General features: G+C 41.1%; 1 protein-coding gene and 1 non-coding gene across 5 annotated transcripts in view; one reads left to right on the top strand and one right to left on the bottom strand.

The window, feature by feature from the left end:
* Positions 1-18,289, bottom strand: part of FAM168A (family with sequence similarity 168 member A) — a 213,368-nt gene that overhangs the window by 103,612 nt on the left and 91,467 nt on the right. The gene's annotated exons all lie outside the window — the stretch shown is intronic.
* TRNAA-CGC (transfer RNA alanine (anticodon CGC)) lies at positions 17,048-17,123 on the top strand. Its single transcript has one exon. It is a non-coding gene; the product is annotated as a tRNA-Ala (tRNA).

The raw sequence follows: 18,289 nt of genomic DNA, 5'->3' as shown, positions 1-18,289 counted from the left end.
ACTGGGGATGGCTCCTTGGCCTCTGCCCCTGGCGCTGGAGTGGCTCTGGTCCTGGAGGGGCAGAGCATCGCCCCCGGATGGGCAGAGTGTAGCCCCTGGTGGGCGTGCCGGGTGGATCCCGGTCGGGCGCATGCGGGAGTCTGTCTGACTGTCTCTCCCTGTTTCCAGCTTCAGAAAAATGAAAAAAAAAAAAAAAAAAAAAAAAACACCTCACCAGCTTGGACCCAAGGTCGCTGGCTCCAGCAAGGGGTCACTCGGTCTGCTGAAGGCCCGCGGTCAAGGCACATGTGAGAAAGCAATCAATGAACAACTAAGGTGTTGCAACGCGCAATGAAAAACTAATGATTAATGCTTCTCATCTCTCTCCATTCCTGTCTGTCTGTCCCTGTCTATCCCTCTCTCTGACTCACTCTCTGTCTCTGTAAAAAATAAATAAATAAAATTTTTAAAAAAACACACTGATGATTGATGCTTCTCATCTCTCTCCGTTCCTGTCTGTCCCTATCTATCCCTCTCTCTGACTCTCTCTTTGTCGCTGTAAAAAAAAAAAAGGTACAGACATTACAAAATAAACTGAAGACAGTGTGTTGATGTCAAGAATAACCTCCAGTTGAGAATAATACAGCTTGAGTGATCCACATTTCCTCCTTCTCCATCACAGCTGCTGGCCCACCCACCACCATCATCCATCAGAATCACCAGGGTACTTATTTAAAACACAGTCTTACAAAGAATTCAATTGAAAAATGGGCAAAAAACTTGAAGGTGTTCAATATCACTAATTAGCAAGGAAATGCAAATTAAAACCACAATGAGATACCACCTCACATCTGTTAGAATGGCCACTATCCTCTCAGAAAAGAAAAAATAATAACAAGTGTTGGTAAGGATATGATGCAGAAGCCATGGAAAACAGTACAGCTAGTGCTCGACTTATGACCACGATTGGTTCCAACAGACTGGTCGTAACACGATTTGGTCATAAGTTGAGTAGGCTGTATGTATAGTACTGTGAAATGATGTTATAAAAATCTTTAAGTCATATTTTATCATAATTTTCTCGCATTATTGCTATATATTATCATTTTCTTTGTTCATTTTATGCCATTTGTATCATCTCTACACTATTTTGTTTCTTATTTTTACATTTGTCAGGTTTAAGTAAAACACTGCATTACCAGTACAACTGGTTTAATATTTGCAAAATATACAAAATTACAAAATACAGGTGCTACAAAAATACAAAATACAGGTGTAAAAAATACCATAAGAAACATTTTCCCAATTGCAAAACATATCAAAATATATAAACATATATGAAACATTTTATTGGCCAGCACTGTCGTATGCCGAGCTGGGCAGCGCTTGCGCTGCCAGATGCGGAGCAGTCGTGGCTAGCGATTGTGGTCATAAAGTCGAATGGTCATAGGTCATAAATCGATCAATACCTGTATAGAAGTTCCTCAAAAAATTAAAAATTGAATTACTATATAATCCAGCAATCCCACTTCTAGGTCTAGAGTCAAAAGAATTAAAAATAGGATCTCAAAGAGATGTTTGCACATCCATGTTTGCAACATTATTCACAATGACCAACAAGTGTAAGAAATCTATATGTCCTTCAAAAGAAGAATGGATAAAGAAAATGTAGTGTTGATTAAACTGAATGACCCAACCCTTTCCGGTTCCTCAGCTTTTCTACTGTCTTCTCGAATCCCATGTGAACCTGCCTGGCTTCGGCCACTGGCACTACACCATCCCTCTCTATTTCTCCATTCTCACTACTTGTTTCATCTCAGACCTCACTCTATTTGCTGCTCCCTTGCCTGTGTCCCCAGAAGGCACTAGTGTGTATATACAATATAACATTATTAAGCCTTAAGAAGAAAATCCTGTCACATGCTACAACATGAATAAACCTTGAGGGCATTATGCTAAGTGAATAAACCAGTCACAAAAAGGCAAAAAACTTAGAAACAGAAAGTAGAATGGTGTTTGCCAGAGGCTATTGGGGGAAGGAGGAGGAGTTGTTTAATGAGTCGTTCCAGTTTTGCAAGAGGAAAAGTACCAGAGGTCTGTCACACAAGGTGCATACAGTTAACACGAATGCGCTGCACTCTTAAAAATGGTTAAGACAGCAAAGTTTATGTTACATGTTTTACACACACACACACTCACACACATACCAAAACTACTAAATCAGACCACAGAGGAATCAGAATATTAAAGGCTTTCCAGGTATTCTGATATATGGACAAATTCAGAAGCCACTGGATTCAAAACAAAGTACAAACTTTTTGGCATCCAAAGCCCTCCATGAGCCCATCTGTGGGGCAGCTGTGTTAGGCTTGCTCACAGGGTTACCGGCTACAAGCACTCTGCCTGATTGGTGTGTGAGTGTGTGGCTGCATCACATGTGTATGACCTATGTAAGGCTGTGGGGTGCTTGTGCTCAGGGAATTGACGGATGCATGGAGTGCCTGACAACCACTGTGAGGGGCCATGTTGCTGTTTGTTTGCCTGAGAGGCAGTTTCTCCTGCCTGTGTGCTTGCCTGCCCTTGTGAGACTTGATTAAACTGAATGACCCAACCCTTTCCGGTTCCTCAGCTTTTCTACTGTCTTCTCGAATCCCATGTGAACCTGCCTGGCTTCGGCCACTGGCACTACACCATCCCTCTCTATTTCTCCATTCTCACTACTTGTTTCATCTCAGACCTCACTCTATTTGCTGCTCCCTTGCCTGTGTCCCCAGAAGGCACTAGAAAAGCACTGTCTAGACTAAACTTCCTAGGATGATAGAAATGTCCTACAACTGACCCTAAAGATTCCACCAAAAAACTATTAGAACTAATAAATTAATTCAGAAAAATAGTAGGATACAAAATAATATCAGAAATAGGTTGCATTTTTATACACCAATAACAAACTACCAGAGAAATAAAAAAAAAGAAATCCCATTTACAACTGCATCAAAAAGAGACTACCTAGAAAGAAATTTAACCAAGGAGATAAAGGACTTATACTTAGGAAAGTATATGACACTGAAGAATGAAACTGAAGATACAAATAAATTAAAGATTATACTGTTTTCATGAATAGGGAGAATCAACATCATTAAAATGTCTATACTAACCAAAGTAATCTACGGATTCAATGCAATCCCTATCAAAATACCAATGACGTTTTTCATAGAACGAGAACAAATAATCCTAAAATTTATATGAAACCACAAAAGATCCTGAGTAGCCAAAACACTCTTGAGAAAAAAGAACAAAGCTGGAGGCATCACAATACCTGATATCAAGCTATGTTACAAGGCTACAGTAATCAAAACAGGATGGACCCTGGCTGCCCAGTTCAGTTGGTTACAGCATAGTCACAATGCAGGTTCAATCCCTGGTGAGGCACATGCAAGAATTGACCAATAAATGCATAAATAAGTGGGACAACAATCACTGTTTCTCTTCCTCTCCCAACTTCCTTTATCTCTAAACAAACAAGCAAACAAAAATAACATGGTACTGGCGTAAAAACAGACACAAAGATCAATGAAACAGAAGAGAGCACCAAAAATAAACCTGTGCCTATGTATTCAATTACTACATGACAAAGAAGGCAAGAATATACAACGGGGTCAAGACAGTCTCTTCAATAAATGATGTTGGGAAAACTGGACTAATAACATACAAAAAAAAAAAAAAATGAGTCCTAGCCGTTTGGCTCAGCGGTAGAGCATCAGCCTGGCGTGTGGAAGTCCCAGGTTCAATTCCCGGCCAGGGCACATGGGAGAAGCGCCCATCTGCTTCTCCCTATCTCTCTCTTCACCTCCTGCAGCCAAGGCTTCATTGGAGCAAAGTTGGCCTGGGCGCTGAGGATGGCTCCATGGCCTCCACCTCAGATGCTAGAATAGCTCCAGTTGCTACAGAGCAACACCCCAGATGGGAAGAGCATAGCCCTCTAGTGGGCTTGCCGGGTGGATCCTGGTCGGGAGCATGCAGGCATCTGTCTGCTTCTCAGACTTCAGAAAAATACAAAAAGAAAAAGAAAGAAAGAAACTAGACTACTTTCTTACACCACATACAAGAATAAACTCAAAATGGATTAAAGACTTACATGTAAGACCTGAAAACTTAAAACTCCTAGAGAAAACATAGGCAGTAAACTCTTTCACATCAGTTTTAGCAATATCTTTTTCAATGTGTTTTTTTGGGCAAGGAAAACAAATAAACAACAAAAAAAAATAGACCCTGGCTAAGTATCTCAGTTGGCTAGAGCATCATCCTCACACATTGAGATTGCAGGTTCAATCCGAGGCCAGGGCACATATAAGAATCAACCAGTGAATGCATAAATAAGTGAAACAAACCAGGGTTTTTTCTCTTTCAAATTAGTAAATAATTTTTTTAAAACCTAAAACATTTTTAAAAGAGAAAATAAAGAATAAACAAATGGGACTAGCCTGACCAGGCGGTGGCACAGTAGATAGAGCGTCGGACTGGGATGCAGAGGACCTGGGTTCGAGACCCCGAGGTCGCCAGCTTGAGTGCGGGCTCATCTGGTTTGAGGAAAAGCCCACCAGCTTGAATCCAAGGTCGCTGGCTCCAGCAAGGGGTTACTCGGTCTGCTGAAGGCCCACGGTCAAGGCACATATGAGAAAGCAATCAGCCCTGGCCGGTTGGCTCAGCGGTAGAGCGTCGGCCTAGCGTGCGGAGGACCCGGGTTCGATTCCCAGCCAGGGCACACAGGAGAAGCGCCCATTTGCTTCTCCACCCCTCCGCCGCGCTTTCCTCTCTGTCTCTCTCTTCCCCTCCCGCAGCCAAGGCTCCATTGGAGCAGAGATGGCCCGGGCGCTGGGCATGGCTCTGTGGCCTCTGCCTCAGGCGCTAGAGTGGCTCTGGTCGCAATATGGCAACGCCCAGGATGGGCAGAGCATCGCCCCCTGGGGGGCAGAGCACCGCCCCTGGTGGGCGGGCCGGGTGGATCCCGGTCGGGCGCATGCGGGAGTCTGTCTGACTGTCTCTCCCTGTTTCCAGCTTCAGAAAAATGAAAAAAAAAAAAAAAAAAAAAGAAAAAAAAAAAAAAAAAAAGAAAGCAATCAATGAACAACTAAGGTGTTGCAACGCGCAATGAAAAACTAATGATTGATGCTTCTCATCTCTCTCCGTTCCTGTCTGTCTGTCCCTGTCTATCCCTCTCTCTGGCTCACTCTCTGTCTCTGTAAAAAATAAATAAATAAAATTAAAAAAAAAAACAAAAAAAAACAAATGGGACTATATCAAACCAAAAAAATTTACACAAATATGGAAACCATCAACAAAACAAAAACAACCTATTGAATGGAAGAAGATATTTACCAATGACACAGCCAATAAGGGGTTACTATCCAAAATATATAAGAAACTCCTACACCTTAACACCAAAAAATATATTTCTTTAAAATGGACATACAGATGGCTAACAGATTAAAAGACGTTCAATATCACTAATCATGAGAGAAATGCAAATTAAAACCACGAGTTATTACCTCACACTTGTCAGAATTGTTATCATCAATAATAAATCAACAAACTAGTGTTGGTAAGGATGTGGAGAAATGGAAACCCTCATGCACTGCTGGGATTATAAATTGGTGCAACCACTATGGAAAACAGTAAGGAAGTTCCTCAAAAAAATTAAAAATAGAATTACCATATGACCCAGCAATTCCACTTCTAGGTATTTATCTGAAGAAATCCAAACATCCATTCGAAAAGATGTATGCACCCCTATGTTCACTGCAACATTATATACGATAGCCAGAACATGGAAGCAACTTAACTGTCCATCAATAGACGAACAGGCAAAAAGGATGTGGTACATATATACGATAGAATATTACTCAGCCATAAAATAGAATGAAATCTTGCCATTTGTGACAAAATAAATGGACCTAGAGGGTATTATGCTAAGTGAAGTAAGAAAGACAGAGGAAGACAAATATGTGATTTCACTTATATGTAGAACTTACTCTAAACAACAAAATAAACAAACAAAACAGAAACAAACTCATAAAGAGAAGAAATCAATGGCTGCCAGACGAAATTGGGGAGATGGGTGAAAAAGGTAAACAGATTAAGAAGTACCAATTGGCACCTGACCAGGCGCTGGCGCAGTGGATAGAGCGTTGGACTGGGATGTGGAGGACCCAGGTTCAAAACCCCAAGGTTGCCGGCTTGAGTGTGAGCTTATTTGGTTTGAGGAAGGCTCACCAGCTTGAGCCCAAGGTCGCTGGCTCAAGCAAGGGGTCACTCGGTCTGCTGTGGCCTCCCAGTCAAGGCACATATGAGAAATCAATCAATGAACAACTAAGGTGCCGTAACAAAGACGCTTCTCATCTCTCTCCCTTCCTGTCTGTCTGTCCCTATCTGTCCCTCTCTCTGTCTCTTTCTGTCCCTGTCACACACACAAAAAAGAAGTACCACCTGGCAGTTATAAAAATAATCACACAGATGTAAAATACAGCACAGGGCCTGACTGGGTGGTGGCACAGTGGATAGAGTGTCAGACTGGGATGCCAAGGACCCAGGTTCAAGACCCCAAGGTCGCCAGCTTGAGCGCGGGCTCATCTGGTTTGAGCAAAAGCTCATCAGCTTGGACCCAAGGTCACTGTCTCAAGCAAGGGGTTACTCAGTCTTCTGAAGGCCTGCGGTCAAGGCACATATGAGAAAGCAATAAATGGACAACTAAGGTGTCGCAATGCACAACGAAAAACTAATGATTGATGCTTCTCATCTCTCTGTTCCTGTCTATCCCTGTCTAGCCCTCTCTCTGACTCTTTCTCTGTAAAAAAAAAAGAATCTTTAAAAAAACATACAGCACAGGAAATAGTAATATTGTAATAACTGTATAATGTCAGATGGGTAACAGACTTATCAGGGTAATCACTTTGTCAGTTATATAAATGTCTAATCATTCTGCTGTACACCTGAAATATAATGTATGCCAACTATAATTGAAAAATTAAAAAATTATATATATATATATATAAAAAGTCTGCCTTGGCTGGGTTAAAATGCTGTCCCAATATGCCAAGAATGCAAGTTCAATCCTCTGTCAGGGCACATGCAGGCGTCAACCAATGAATATATAGATGGGTGGAACAACAAATTGATGCTTCTCCCTCTCTTCCCCCTCCTCTCTTCCTTTCTCTCTAAAATCAATAAATGTTTTAAAAATAAATATTCCACATCTGTGCTGCCTAATATAGTAGCTGTAAGCCACAAGTGTCTACTGAGCACCTGAAATGTGACTATTGGCTACCATACTGAATGGCACAGGACTACAGCAATAGGGCCTTAGATAATAAAGAGGGGCCAAGGCAAAAACTCAGGCAACTCCCCTTGTTATCAATGTGCATTCATTCATTTAACAAATATTCACTGCTTACTATGTGTCAGGTACTATTCTAGGTATTGGCAAAACAGCAGTGAACAATAAAAGACAAACATCTCTTTCCTCAAAAAGCTTATGTTCTAATGAGGCAATATAGCATAGTGAGTAAAAGCAAGGACTCTGGAGCCAGAGAGCTTAGGCTCAAAGTCTGGCTTCACTGCTAACCACGTATGTGTTCTTTGAAAATCACTTAACTTCTCTATGCCAGTTTTATTAACCTATAAAATGGAGATGATAATAATAATAGTACCCCCTAATAGGGTATCTAAAAGGATTAAATTAGTTAACATGTGCAAAGTGCTTAAGACAGTGCCCAACATAAAAGAAAACTAGCTGCTACTATTACTGCTGTATTTCGATGTTATTATGACTGGGCAGCAAGACAATTAACAAACAGTAAAAAATACGGCCAATTAGTAGTATGACAAAAAACCAGAGCAGGGTAAGGGAACACAGGTGCCAGACAGTAATCACAAATTTAAGAAAATAGGGAAAGCCTCACTGAGAAGGTGCTCCCTGAGAAAAGACCTGAAAGAGGAGGAAAGGGAACAAGCCATGCATATATCTGGGGAAGAACTTAATGCCCCTTTGAGGTAACTGGTATTACTTTTAACCCTTTGAGTAGTGAGATTTTTGTTAAACCTTTGAGTGAGGACGTACACGAACGTTCGTACTACTCAAAGGGCTGAAGATGGGAGAACTGAGGTTTAGACTAAGAAAACTGTCCAAGGTCATGGCTTATAAATGATTGAGCCTACAGTCAAGTCCAGGACTGCTGACTCCCAATTCCTTTTCCACTACCAGACCCTATTTGACCTTTGTTCCCTTCTGTAGTAAAACAAGACCAATAGATTCTTTCACATTAGTTTCTGCTTCTGCCACTGAGACTTACAGATTCGTTATGACTAGACAAATCTCTCTGGACTAACGGGTTAAACAAAGGAGTAAAAGGTTCTGGCAATAAGCCACCCTGCACTCTCTCACATGCACTCTCACCCACTGCTTGCTTCCTAAGCAGCCGCACACGAGGACCCCCATGTTAACTGCAGGCTGTGAACAGAAAAAAAAGGCATTTATCAAGACCAACAAGGCTCAAACACCAGGAAGGAGAGGTAAATTATACATCAGAAATAAAGGCTACTGTTTCCAACCAGGCCTCTGAGAGAAAAAGCTCAGCTAGATGTACACTGTGGGAAAACTGTGATCAAAAGTTAAGATTCAACCTACTGAACCTTTTTAATGTAAACCTGGCATCTGAGATCTATAGAAATAAGGAGAGAAAAAACCAATCCTCCATAGGCTCACTTTATCTGTAAAAAAATCAATGATTTAAAATACTTTCAACAATGTTTTCTCTGTATGTTTGATCTGTGCTCATAAAACCTGTGAAAACATTGGTAATCTACTCCAGATAAACCATTTTTGCTGCCAGGAACAGTAGTCCTCTTCTACAACTTAAAAAGTCACTTCTACTCTCTGGGCCCCACTTCACTCATCAGTTAAAAGAAGAGGCTAGGTTAGTTTGGGGTTGTTTGTTTGTTTTTTTAGAAAGAGAGAGGGGACAGACAGGAAGGGAGAGAGATGAGAAGCACCAACTCATAGTTGCGGCACCTTAGTTGTTCAATGATTGCTTTCTCATATGTGCCTTGACTGGGAGGCTACAGCAGAGTGAGTGACCTGCTCAAGCCAGCGACCTTGGGCTTCAAGCCAGCAACCCTTGGGCTCAAGTCAGATCAGCCCAGACTCAAGCTGGCAACCTCAGGGTTTTGAATATGCATCTCAGCATCACAGATCGACACTCTATCCACTGTGCCACCACCTGGTAAGGCTAGATGTTTATTTAAAGGTTCCATCTTTAGCCTTTTATAGCACATTATATTATAATAATGACACAGTATCCCTGCGACTTCAGACTTTGACCAGAAAATTCATTCATTCAAAAAACAAGCTAGGCACTGAAAACACAAATATACTAAATGACAAATTCATGAAAGGGTTACATATATTGCTTCTCCTAGTCACATATATAAACATTTCAGACTTGTGTTTCTACTAAAAAAACAAAATTTGGCTCCAGAATTCTGTAGTATTTTTTGTTTGTTTTTAAGTGAGAGGAAGGCAGATAGACTCCCCCATGCACTCTGACCAGGCCCCACCCAGCAAGCAACCCCCGTATGGGGCCGATGCTTGAATCAACTGAGCTCTCCTCAGTGCCCAGGGCCAACACTCAAATCAATCAAGCCACTGGCTACGAGAGAGGAAGAGAGAAAGAAGAGAAAAGAAGCAGATGGCCATTTCTCATAAGATCCCCAGAATGTCTGCACACCTGGCCAATGCTCTTTACACTGAGAAAACCAGCCAGGGCCAAGATTCTATAGTTTTATGTTTTCCTAATCACACTTAAGAGGACTGCAGCCTGACCAGGCGGTGGTGCAGTGGATAGAGCATCAGATTGGAATGCAGAAGACCCAGGTTCAAGACCCTGAGGTCGCCAGCTCTCAGCTTGAGCGCGGGCTCATCTGGTTTGAGCAAAAGCTCACTAGCATGGACCCAAGGTTGCTGGCTCGAGCAAGGGGTTACTTGGTCTTCTGAGGGCCCACGGTCAAGGCACATATGAGAAAGCAATCAATGAACAACTAAGGTGTTGCAACGAAAAACCAATAATTGATGCTTCTCATCTCTCTCCATTCCTTCTGTCTGTCCCTATCTATCCCTCTCTCTGACTCTATCTCTGCCTCTGTTAAAAAAAAAAAAGAGGACTGCAGATCTTTTATTGTTATATACTACACTTAACGACCCCCCCCCCAAAAAAAAAATCCTCTCCTTATTAAATCATAGCTCACACTTATTTTCCCTTCTTTAAATCACTCATAGCCTGAACTACTCATTTAGGGATTTTCCCCAGTTACTACATGATGAGAGCACCTCCAATTCTGAACATTTTTTTTTGTTAAACCCAAACAATCATTAGGTCCTTGAGAATAACCTAACATGTTATTTTTCCTTGCATTTCCAGTAAAACTTTTTATAATTTATTTATAATCCATACCAAGACTCATCCTTATTAAGACAAGAAGCCCTAGACAGGTAGCTCAGTTGGTTAGATTGTACACTAAGGTTATGGGTTTGATCCCTGGTCAGAGTACATGCAAGAATCAACCAATGAATGCATAAGTGGAACAACAAATCAATGGTACTTTTTCTTCTTTGTCTCTACCTTCCTCATTCTAAAAATCACAATAAATTATTAAAAAGAGACACAACTGAAAATTGGAGGCAGACAACACCAAGTCTAGACTCAATCAGCTCTACAAACAACAAACCCAAACACACAGACATAATGAGAAGACAGAGAAGTGCAATCCAAATTAAACCACAAGAGAAACCTCCAGGAAATGAACTGAGTGATATGGAAATAACCAAACTGCCGGATGCAGAGTTTAAAATAATGATTGTTAGGATGCTTAGGGATCTTAGAATAACAATGGATGGTCATTATGAACACCTAAATAAAGAAATAGCAAGTATAAAATAGGACATTGAAATATTAAAGAAGAATCAGTTGGAGATGACAAATACAATATCAGAAACAAAGGCCACAATGGAAGGAATTAAAAACAGGATGGATGAAGCTGAGGATTGAATCAGTGAGTTGGAGGACAGGTTGAACGAAGGCATGGAAGCAGAGCAGAAAAAAGAAAAGAGACGCAAAAAGTCTGAGGAAACTCTAAGAGAGCTCTGTGACAACATGAAGAGAAATAACATCCGCATCATAGGGGTTCCTGAAGAAGAAGAGAAAGAACAAGGGATAGAGTCTTTGTTTAATCATATCATAGCTGAAAACTTCCCTAAATTAATGCAGGAAAACATCTCACAAGTTCAAGAAGCACAGAGAACTCCATTAAAGAGAAACCCAAAGAAATCTACACCAAGACACATCATAATTAAAATACCAAAGCTAAGTGATAAAGATAAAATATTAAAAGCTGCTAGAGAAAAAAAGGCTATCACCTACAAAGGAGCCCCATAAGATAACATCTGACTTCTCAAAAGAAACAGTTGAAGCCAGAAGGGAATGGCAAGAAATATTCAAAGTAATGCAGAACAAGAATCTACAACCAAGACTACTTTATCCAGCAAGGCTATCATTTAAAATTGAAGGAGAAATAAAAAGTTTCCCAGACAAAAAAAAAAACAACAAAAAAACTCAAGGAACTCATTACAACCAAGCCAATGCTGCAGGAAATGTTAAGGGGCCTCTTGTAAACAGACCGAAGTGGGAAAAGAATATAGCAAAAGAGGAAGACAGCTTTAAAGAATAAAATGGCAATAAACAACTACATATCAATAATAACATTAAATGTAAATGGATTAAATGATCCAATGAAAAGACATAGGGTAGCTGCATGGATAAGAAAACAGGCCCCGTACCTATGTTGTCTACAAGAGACACACCTTAAAACAAAAGATGCACACAGACTGAAGGTAAAAGGATGGGGGGAAAAATTTCATGCAAATGGAAATGAAAAAAAAGCTGGGGTAGCAATACTTATATCAGACAAAATGGACTTTAAAACAAAGGCTATAGTAAGGGATAAAGAAGGTCACTATATAATGATAAAGGGAGCAATCCAACAGGAAGATATAACCATTATAAATATCTATGCACCTAATATAGGAGCACCTAAATGTGTAAAGCAGACATTGATGGATATAAAGGGCAAGATCAACAGCAATACTATAATAGTAAGGGATTTCAATACCCCACTAATATCACTAGATAGATCCGCAAGAAAGAAAATTAACAAAGAAATAACAGACTTAAAGGACACACTAGATCAACTGGATTTAATAGATATCTTCTGAATCTTTTACCCTAAAGCAGCAAAATATACATTCTTTTCAAGTGCACATGGTACATTCTCTAGGATAGACCACATATTGGGACATAAAATGAGTCTCAACAAATTTAAGAAGATTGAAACCATATCAAGCATCTTCTCTGACCACAATGGTATGAAACTAGAAATCAACCACAACAGAAAAACTCAAAAATTCTCAAACACATGGAAACTAAATAGCAGGTTGTTAAATAATGAATGGATTAACAATGAGATCAAAGAAGAAACAAAAAAATTCCTAGAAACGAATGATAATGAGCATACAACAACTCCAAATTTATGGGACACAGCAAAAGCAGTACTGAGAGGGAAGTTCATAGCACTACAGGCATACTTTAAGAAGCTAGAAAAAGCTCAAATAAACAACTTAACCCTGCATCTAAAAGAGCTAGAAAAAGAACAACAAGTAAAGCAAAGATGTAGTAGAAGGAAGGAAATAATAAAGATCAGAGTGGAAATAAATGACATAGAGGCTAAAGAAACAATACAGAGAATCAATGAAACCAGGAGCTGGTTCTTTGAAAAAGTACACAAGATCAATGAACTTTTATCAGGGGTCCCCAAACTTTTTACACAGGGGCCACTTCACTGTCCCTCAGAACGTTGGAGGGCTGCCACATACAGTGCTTCTCTCACTGCTCACCAATGAAAGAGGTGCACCTTCCGGAAGTGCGGCGGGGGCCGGATAAATGGTCTCAGGGGGCAGCATGCGGCCCACGGGCCACAATTTGGGGATGCCTGCTTTAACTAGACTCACCAAGAAAAAAAGAGCGAGGACTCAAATAAATAAAATTAGAGATGAGAGTGGAGAAATAACAACTGACACAACAGAAATACAAAATATTGTAAGAAAATACTATGAAGAACTGTATGCCAAAAAACTAGACAACCTAGATGAAATGGACAAATTCCTTGAAACATACAATCTTCCAAAAATTAATCTGGAAGAATCAGAAAACCTAAACAGATCGATTACAACAAATGAGATAGAAACAGTTATCAAAAATCTCCCAACAAACAAAAGTTCTGGGCCTAACGGCTTCACAAGTGAATTCTACCAAATATTCAAGGAGGAACTAACTCTCATCCTTCTCAATCTATTTCAGAAAATTCAAGATGAAGGAAGACTTCCAGGCTCCTTTTATGAGGCAAGCAAAAATTCTGATTCCAAAACCAGGCAAAGAAAACACAAAGAAAGAAAATTATAGGCCAGCAGTTCTCAACCTGTGGGTCGCGACCCCGGCGGGGGTCGAACGATCAAAACACAGGAGTCACCTAAAATGTACTGTATAATAAATATGTATTTTCCGATGGCTTTAGGCGACCCCTGTGTTGTGGTCGTTTGACCCCGCCGGGGTCGTGACCCACAGGTTGAGAACCACTGTTATAGGCCAATATCCCTGATGAATTTAGATGCTAAAATCCTCAACAAAATATTAGCAAAACAGATCCAGTAATATATGAAAAAAAAAAAATCATACACCATGATCAAGTGGGATTTATTCTGGGGAGGCAAGGCTGGTACAATATTCACAAATCACTCAATGTGACTCATCACGTAAACAAAAGGAAGGAGAAAAACCACATGATAATTTCAATAGATGCAGAAAAGTATTTGATAAAATCCAGCACCCATTCATGATCAAAACTCTTAGCAAAGTGGGAATACAGGGAACATACCTCAACATGATAAAGGCCATCTATGACAAACCCACAGCCAACATCATACTCAATGGGCAAAAATTAAAAGCAATCCCCTTAAGATCAGGAACAAGGCAGGGGTGCCCCCTTTCACCACTCTTATTCAATACAGTCTGGAAGTCCTAGCCACAGCAATCAGACAAGAAGAAGAAATAAAAGGCATCCAAATTGGAAAAGAAGTAAAACTATCATTATTTGCAGATGATATGGTATTGTATATAGAAAACCCTAAAGTCTCAGTCAAAAAACTACTGGACCTGATAAATGAATTCAGCAAGGTGGCAGGATATAAAATTAATACTCAGAAATCAGAGGCATTTCTATACACCAACAATGAACTGTCAGAAAGAGCAATTAAGGAAACAATCCCCTTCACTATTGCAACAAAGTAAAGTATCTAGGAGTAAATTTAACCAAGGAGGTTAAAGACTTGTACTCGGAAAATTATAAAACATTCATAAAAGAAATCAAAGAAGATACGAACAAGTGGAAGCATATACCGTGCTCATGGTTAGGAAGAATAAACATCATTAAAATGTCCATATTACCCAAAGCAATTCATAAATTCAATGCAATACCAATTAAAATACCAATGACATACTTCAAAGATATAGAACACATATTCCAAAAATTTATATGGAACCAAAAGAGAACACGAATAGCCTCAGCAATCTTAAAAAGGAAGAATAAAGCGGGAGGTATCACACTTCCCAATTATCAAGTTATACTACAAGGCCATTGTACTCAAAAGAGCCTGGTACTGGCATAAGAACAGGCATATAGATCAATGGAACAGAACAGAGAACCCAGAAATAAACCCATAGCTTTATGGGCAACTGATATTTGACAAAGGAGGTAAGAGCATACAATGGAGTAAAGACGGCCTCTTTAATAAATGGTGTTGGGAAAACTGGACAGCTACCTGCAAAAAAATGAAACTAGACCACTAACTTACACCATTCACAAAAATAAACTCAAAATGGATAAAAAGACTTAAATGTAAGCCATGAAACCATAAGCATCTTTTTTTTTAATTTTATTTATTTTTGGAGAGGAGAGAGAGACAGAAAGGGAGAGAGAGGAGAGAGAGACAGAGAGAGAGAAGGGGGGAGGAGCTGGAAGCATCAACTCCCATATGTGTCTTGACCAGGCAAACCCAGGGTTTCGAACCAACGACCTCAGCATTTCCAGGTCGACACTTTATCCACTGCTCCACTACAGGTCAGGCCCATAAACATCTTAGAAGAAAACATAGGCAGTAAACTCTCCGACATCTCTCGCAGCAATATATTTGCCGATTTATCTCCACGGGCATGTGAAATAAAAGACAGGATAAACAAATGTGACTATATCAAACTAAAAAGCTTCTGCACAGCTAAAGACAATAAGAACAGAATAAAAAGACAAACTACACAATGGGAAACCATATTCGACAATACATCTGATAAGGGGTTAATAACCAAAATTTATAAGGAACTTGTAAAACTCAACACCAGGAAGACAAACAATCCAATCAAAAAATGGGCAAAAGAAATGAATAGACACTTTCCAAAGAGGACATACAGATGGCCAATAGGCATATGAAAAGATGCTCAACATCACTAATCATTAGAGAAATGCAAATTAAAACCACAATATCACCTCACACCAGTCAGAATGGCGATCATCAACAAAACAACACAGAATAAGTGCTGATGAGGACGTGGAGAAAAGGGAACCCTCCTGCACTGCTAGTGGGAATGCAGACTGGTGCAGCCACTGTGGAAAACAGTATGGATTACTCAAAAATTAAAAATCGAACTGCCTTTTGACCCAGCTATCCCACTTTTAGGAATATACCCTAAGAACACCATAGCACTGTTACAAAAGGAAAAATGCACCCCCATATTTATGGCAGCATTGTTCACAATAGCGAAGATCTGGAAACAGCCCAAGTGTCCATCAGTGGACGAGTGGATTAAAAAGCTTTGGTACATATATACTATGGAATATTACTCAGCCATAAGAAATGATGAGGCCCTGGCCGGTTGGCTCAGCGGTAGAGCGTCGGCCTGGCGTGCGGGGAACCCGGGTTCGATTCCCGGCCAGGGCACACAGGAGAAGCGCCCATTTGCTTCTCCATCCCCCGCCCCTCCTTCCTCTCTGTCTCTCTCTTCCCCTCCCGCAGCCAAGGCTCCATTGGAGCAAAGATGGCCCGGGCACTGGGGATGGCTCCTTAGCCTCTACCCCAGGCGCTGGAGTGGCTCTGGTCGCTGCAGAGCGACGCCCCGGAGGGGCAGAGCATAGCCCCCTGGTGGGCAGAGCTTCGCCCCTGGTGGGCGTGCCGGGTGGATCCCGGTCGGGCGCATGCGGGAGTCTGTCTGACTGTCCCTCCCCGTTTCCAGCTTCAGAAAAATAAAAAGAAGAAGAAGAAAAAAAAAAGAAATGGCCCTGGCCGGTTGGCTCAGCGGTAGAGCGTCGGCCTAGCGTGCGGAGGACCCGGGTTCGATTCCCGGCCAGGGCACACAGGAGAAGCGCCCATTTGCTTCTCCACCCCTCCGCCGCGCTTTCCTCCCTCTCTCTTCCCCTCCCGCAGCCAAGGCTCCATTGGAGCAAAGATAGCCCGGGCGCTGGGGATGGCTCTGTGGCCTCTGCCTCAGGCGCTAGAGTGGCTCTGGTCGCAACATGGTGACGCCCAGGATGGGCAGAGCATCGCCCCCTGGTGGGCAGAGCGTCGCCCCTGGTGGGCGTGCCGGGTGGATCCCGGGCGGGCGCATGCGGGAGTCTGTCTGACTGTCTCTCCCTGTTTCCAGCTTCAGAAAAATGAAAAAAAAAAAAAAAAAAAAAAAAATGATGACATCAGATCATTGACAACAACATGGATGGACCTTGATAACATTACATTTAGTGAAATAAGTAATCAGAAAAAACTTAGAACTCTATGATTCCATACATAGATAGGACAAAAAATGAGACTCAGAGACATGGACAAGAGTGTGATGGTTATGGGGGGGGGCACAAAGATAATCAGATCGCCCTGGCCGGTTGGCTCAGTGGTAGAGCGTCAGCCTCGCGTGCGGTAGTCCTGGGTTCGATTTCCAGCCAGGGCACACAGGAGAAGCGCCCATCTGCTTCTCCACCCCTCCCCCTCTACTTCCTCTCTGTCTCTCTCTTCCCCTCCCGCAGTCAAGGCTCCATTGGAGCAAAGATGGCTGGGGCGCTGGGGATGGCTCCATGGCCTTTGCCTCAGGCGCTAGAGTGGCTCTGGTCGCAACAGAGCCACGCCCCGGATGGGCAGAGCATCACCCCCTGGTGGGCGTGCCGGGTGGATCCCGGTCGGGCGCATGCGGGAGTCTGTCTGACTGGCTCTGTTTCCAGCTTCAGAAAGATTAAAAAAAAAAAAAAAAGTTAATCAGATAGAAGATAACGGAGGACAACTTGACTTTGGGTGAGGGGTATGCAACATAATCAAATGTCAAAATAACCTAGAGATGTTTTCTCTGAATATATGTACCCTGATTTGTCAATGTCACTCCATTAAAATTAATTTTAAAAAAAACATTTTTTAAAAGACAGTTAAAGTAAAAGTTAGTAAAAAATCAGCTAGGATATAGATTCTAAATCTAATGATCAAAATTCATCTCCTCTATCTGCTGTTTATATGCCATATGATTATTGGCAAGTTATGACCTCTCTAATCACTTGCTCATCTGTAAGTAAACATACAATGCCTTATCTCACAGAGAGCCAGTAAAGCACAGACATTAACAGAACTAGCTGTGGAGCCAGGCACCATTGGTTGGATTCAAATCATAATTTCTTCACATATTAACTGCGTGATCTTGGGCAACTTACTTAATTTCTTCGGTTCTTAGAATCTTCATCTGTTCCAAATAGTGATAATACGACTTTTACAGCTGATATAAAAGTTAACTGCAATAATGTATATGTAAAGCACTTAGCACAGAGTTGTACACAGAGTAAGAACTCATTGAAAAGTAACTATTCATAATAAGCATCATCTCCAGGCTTTTTATGAAGATGTGTTATATAAGGGGTAAAAAGGCTCTAAAGTGCTATGAAATGTTTGGGATGCTTATTACTATTACTCATATCCAAAACTATGAAGCAAATTAATAAAAATGAGGAAAAGCATGTCCAACAACAGCTGTCTTAAACAATATTTTTCTAAGTATAGTTTCTCATAGGCCTTTTAGATTTCTGGACTCCTTCCAAGTATCTCCAATACTGTAGTAAAGCCGTAGTGAAAAAGCAA

The sequence above is a fragment of the Saccopteryx bilineata genome, chromosome 1 (assembly GCF_036850765.1).
Source record: "Saccopteryx bilineata isolate mSacBil1 chromosome 1, mSacBil1_pri_phased_curated, whole genome shotgun sequence".
In the NCBI taxonomy this organism is placed as follows: Eukaryota; Metazoa; Chordata; class Mammalia; order Chiroptera; family Emballonuridae; genus Saccopteryx; species Saccopteryx bilineata.
Note: the sequence above shows the minus strand (reverse complement) of the source record. Positions and strands in the feature narration are given on the sequence as shown.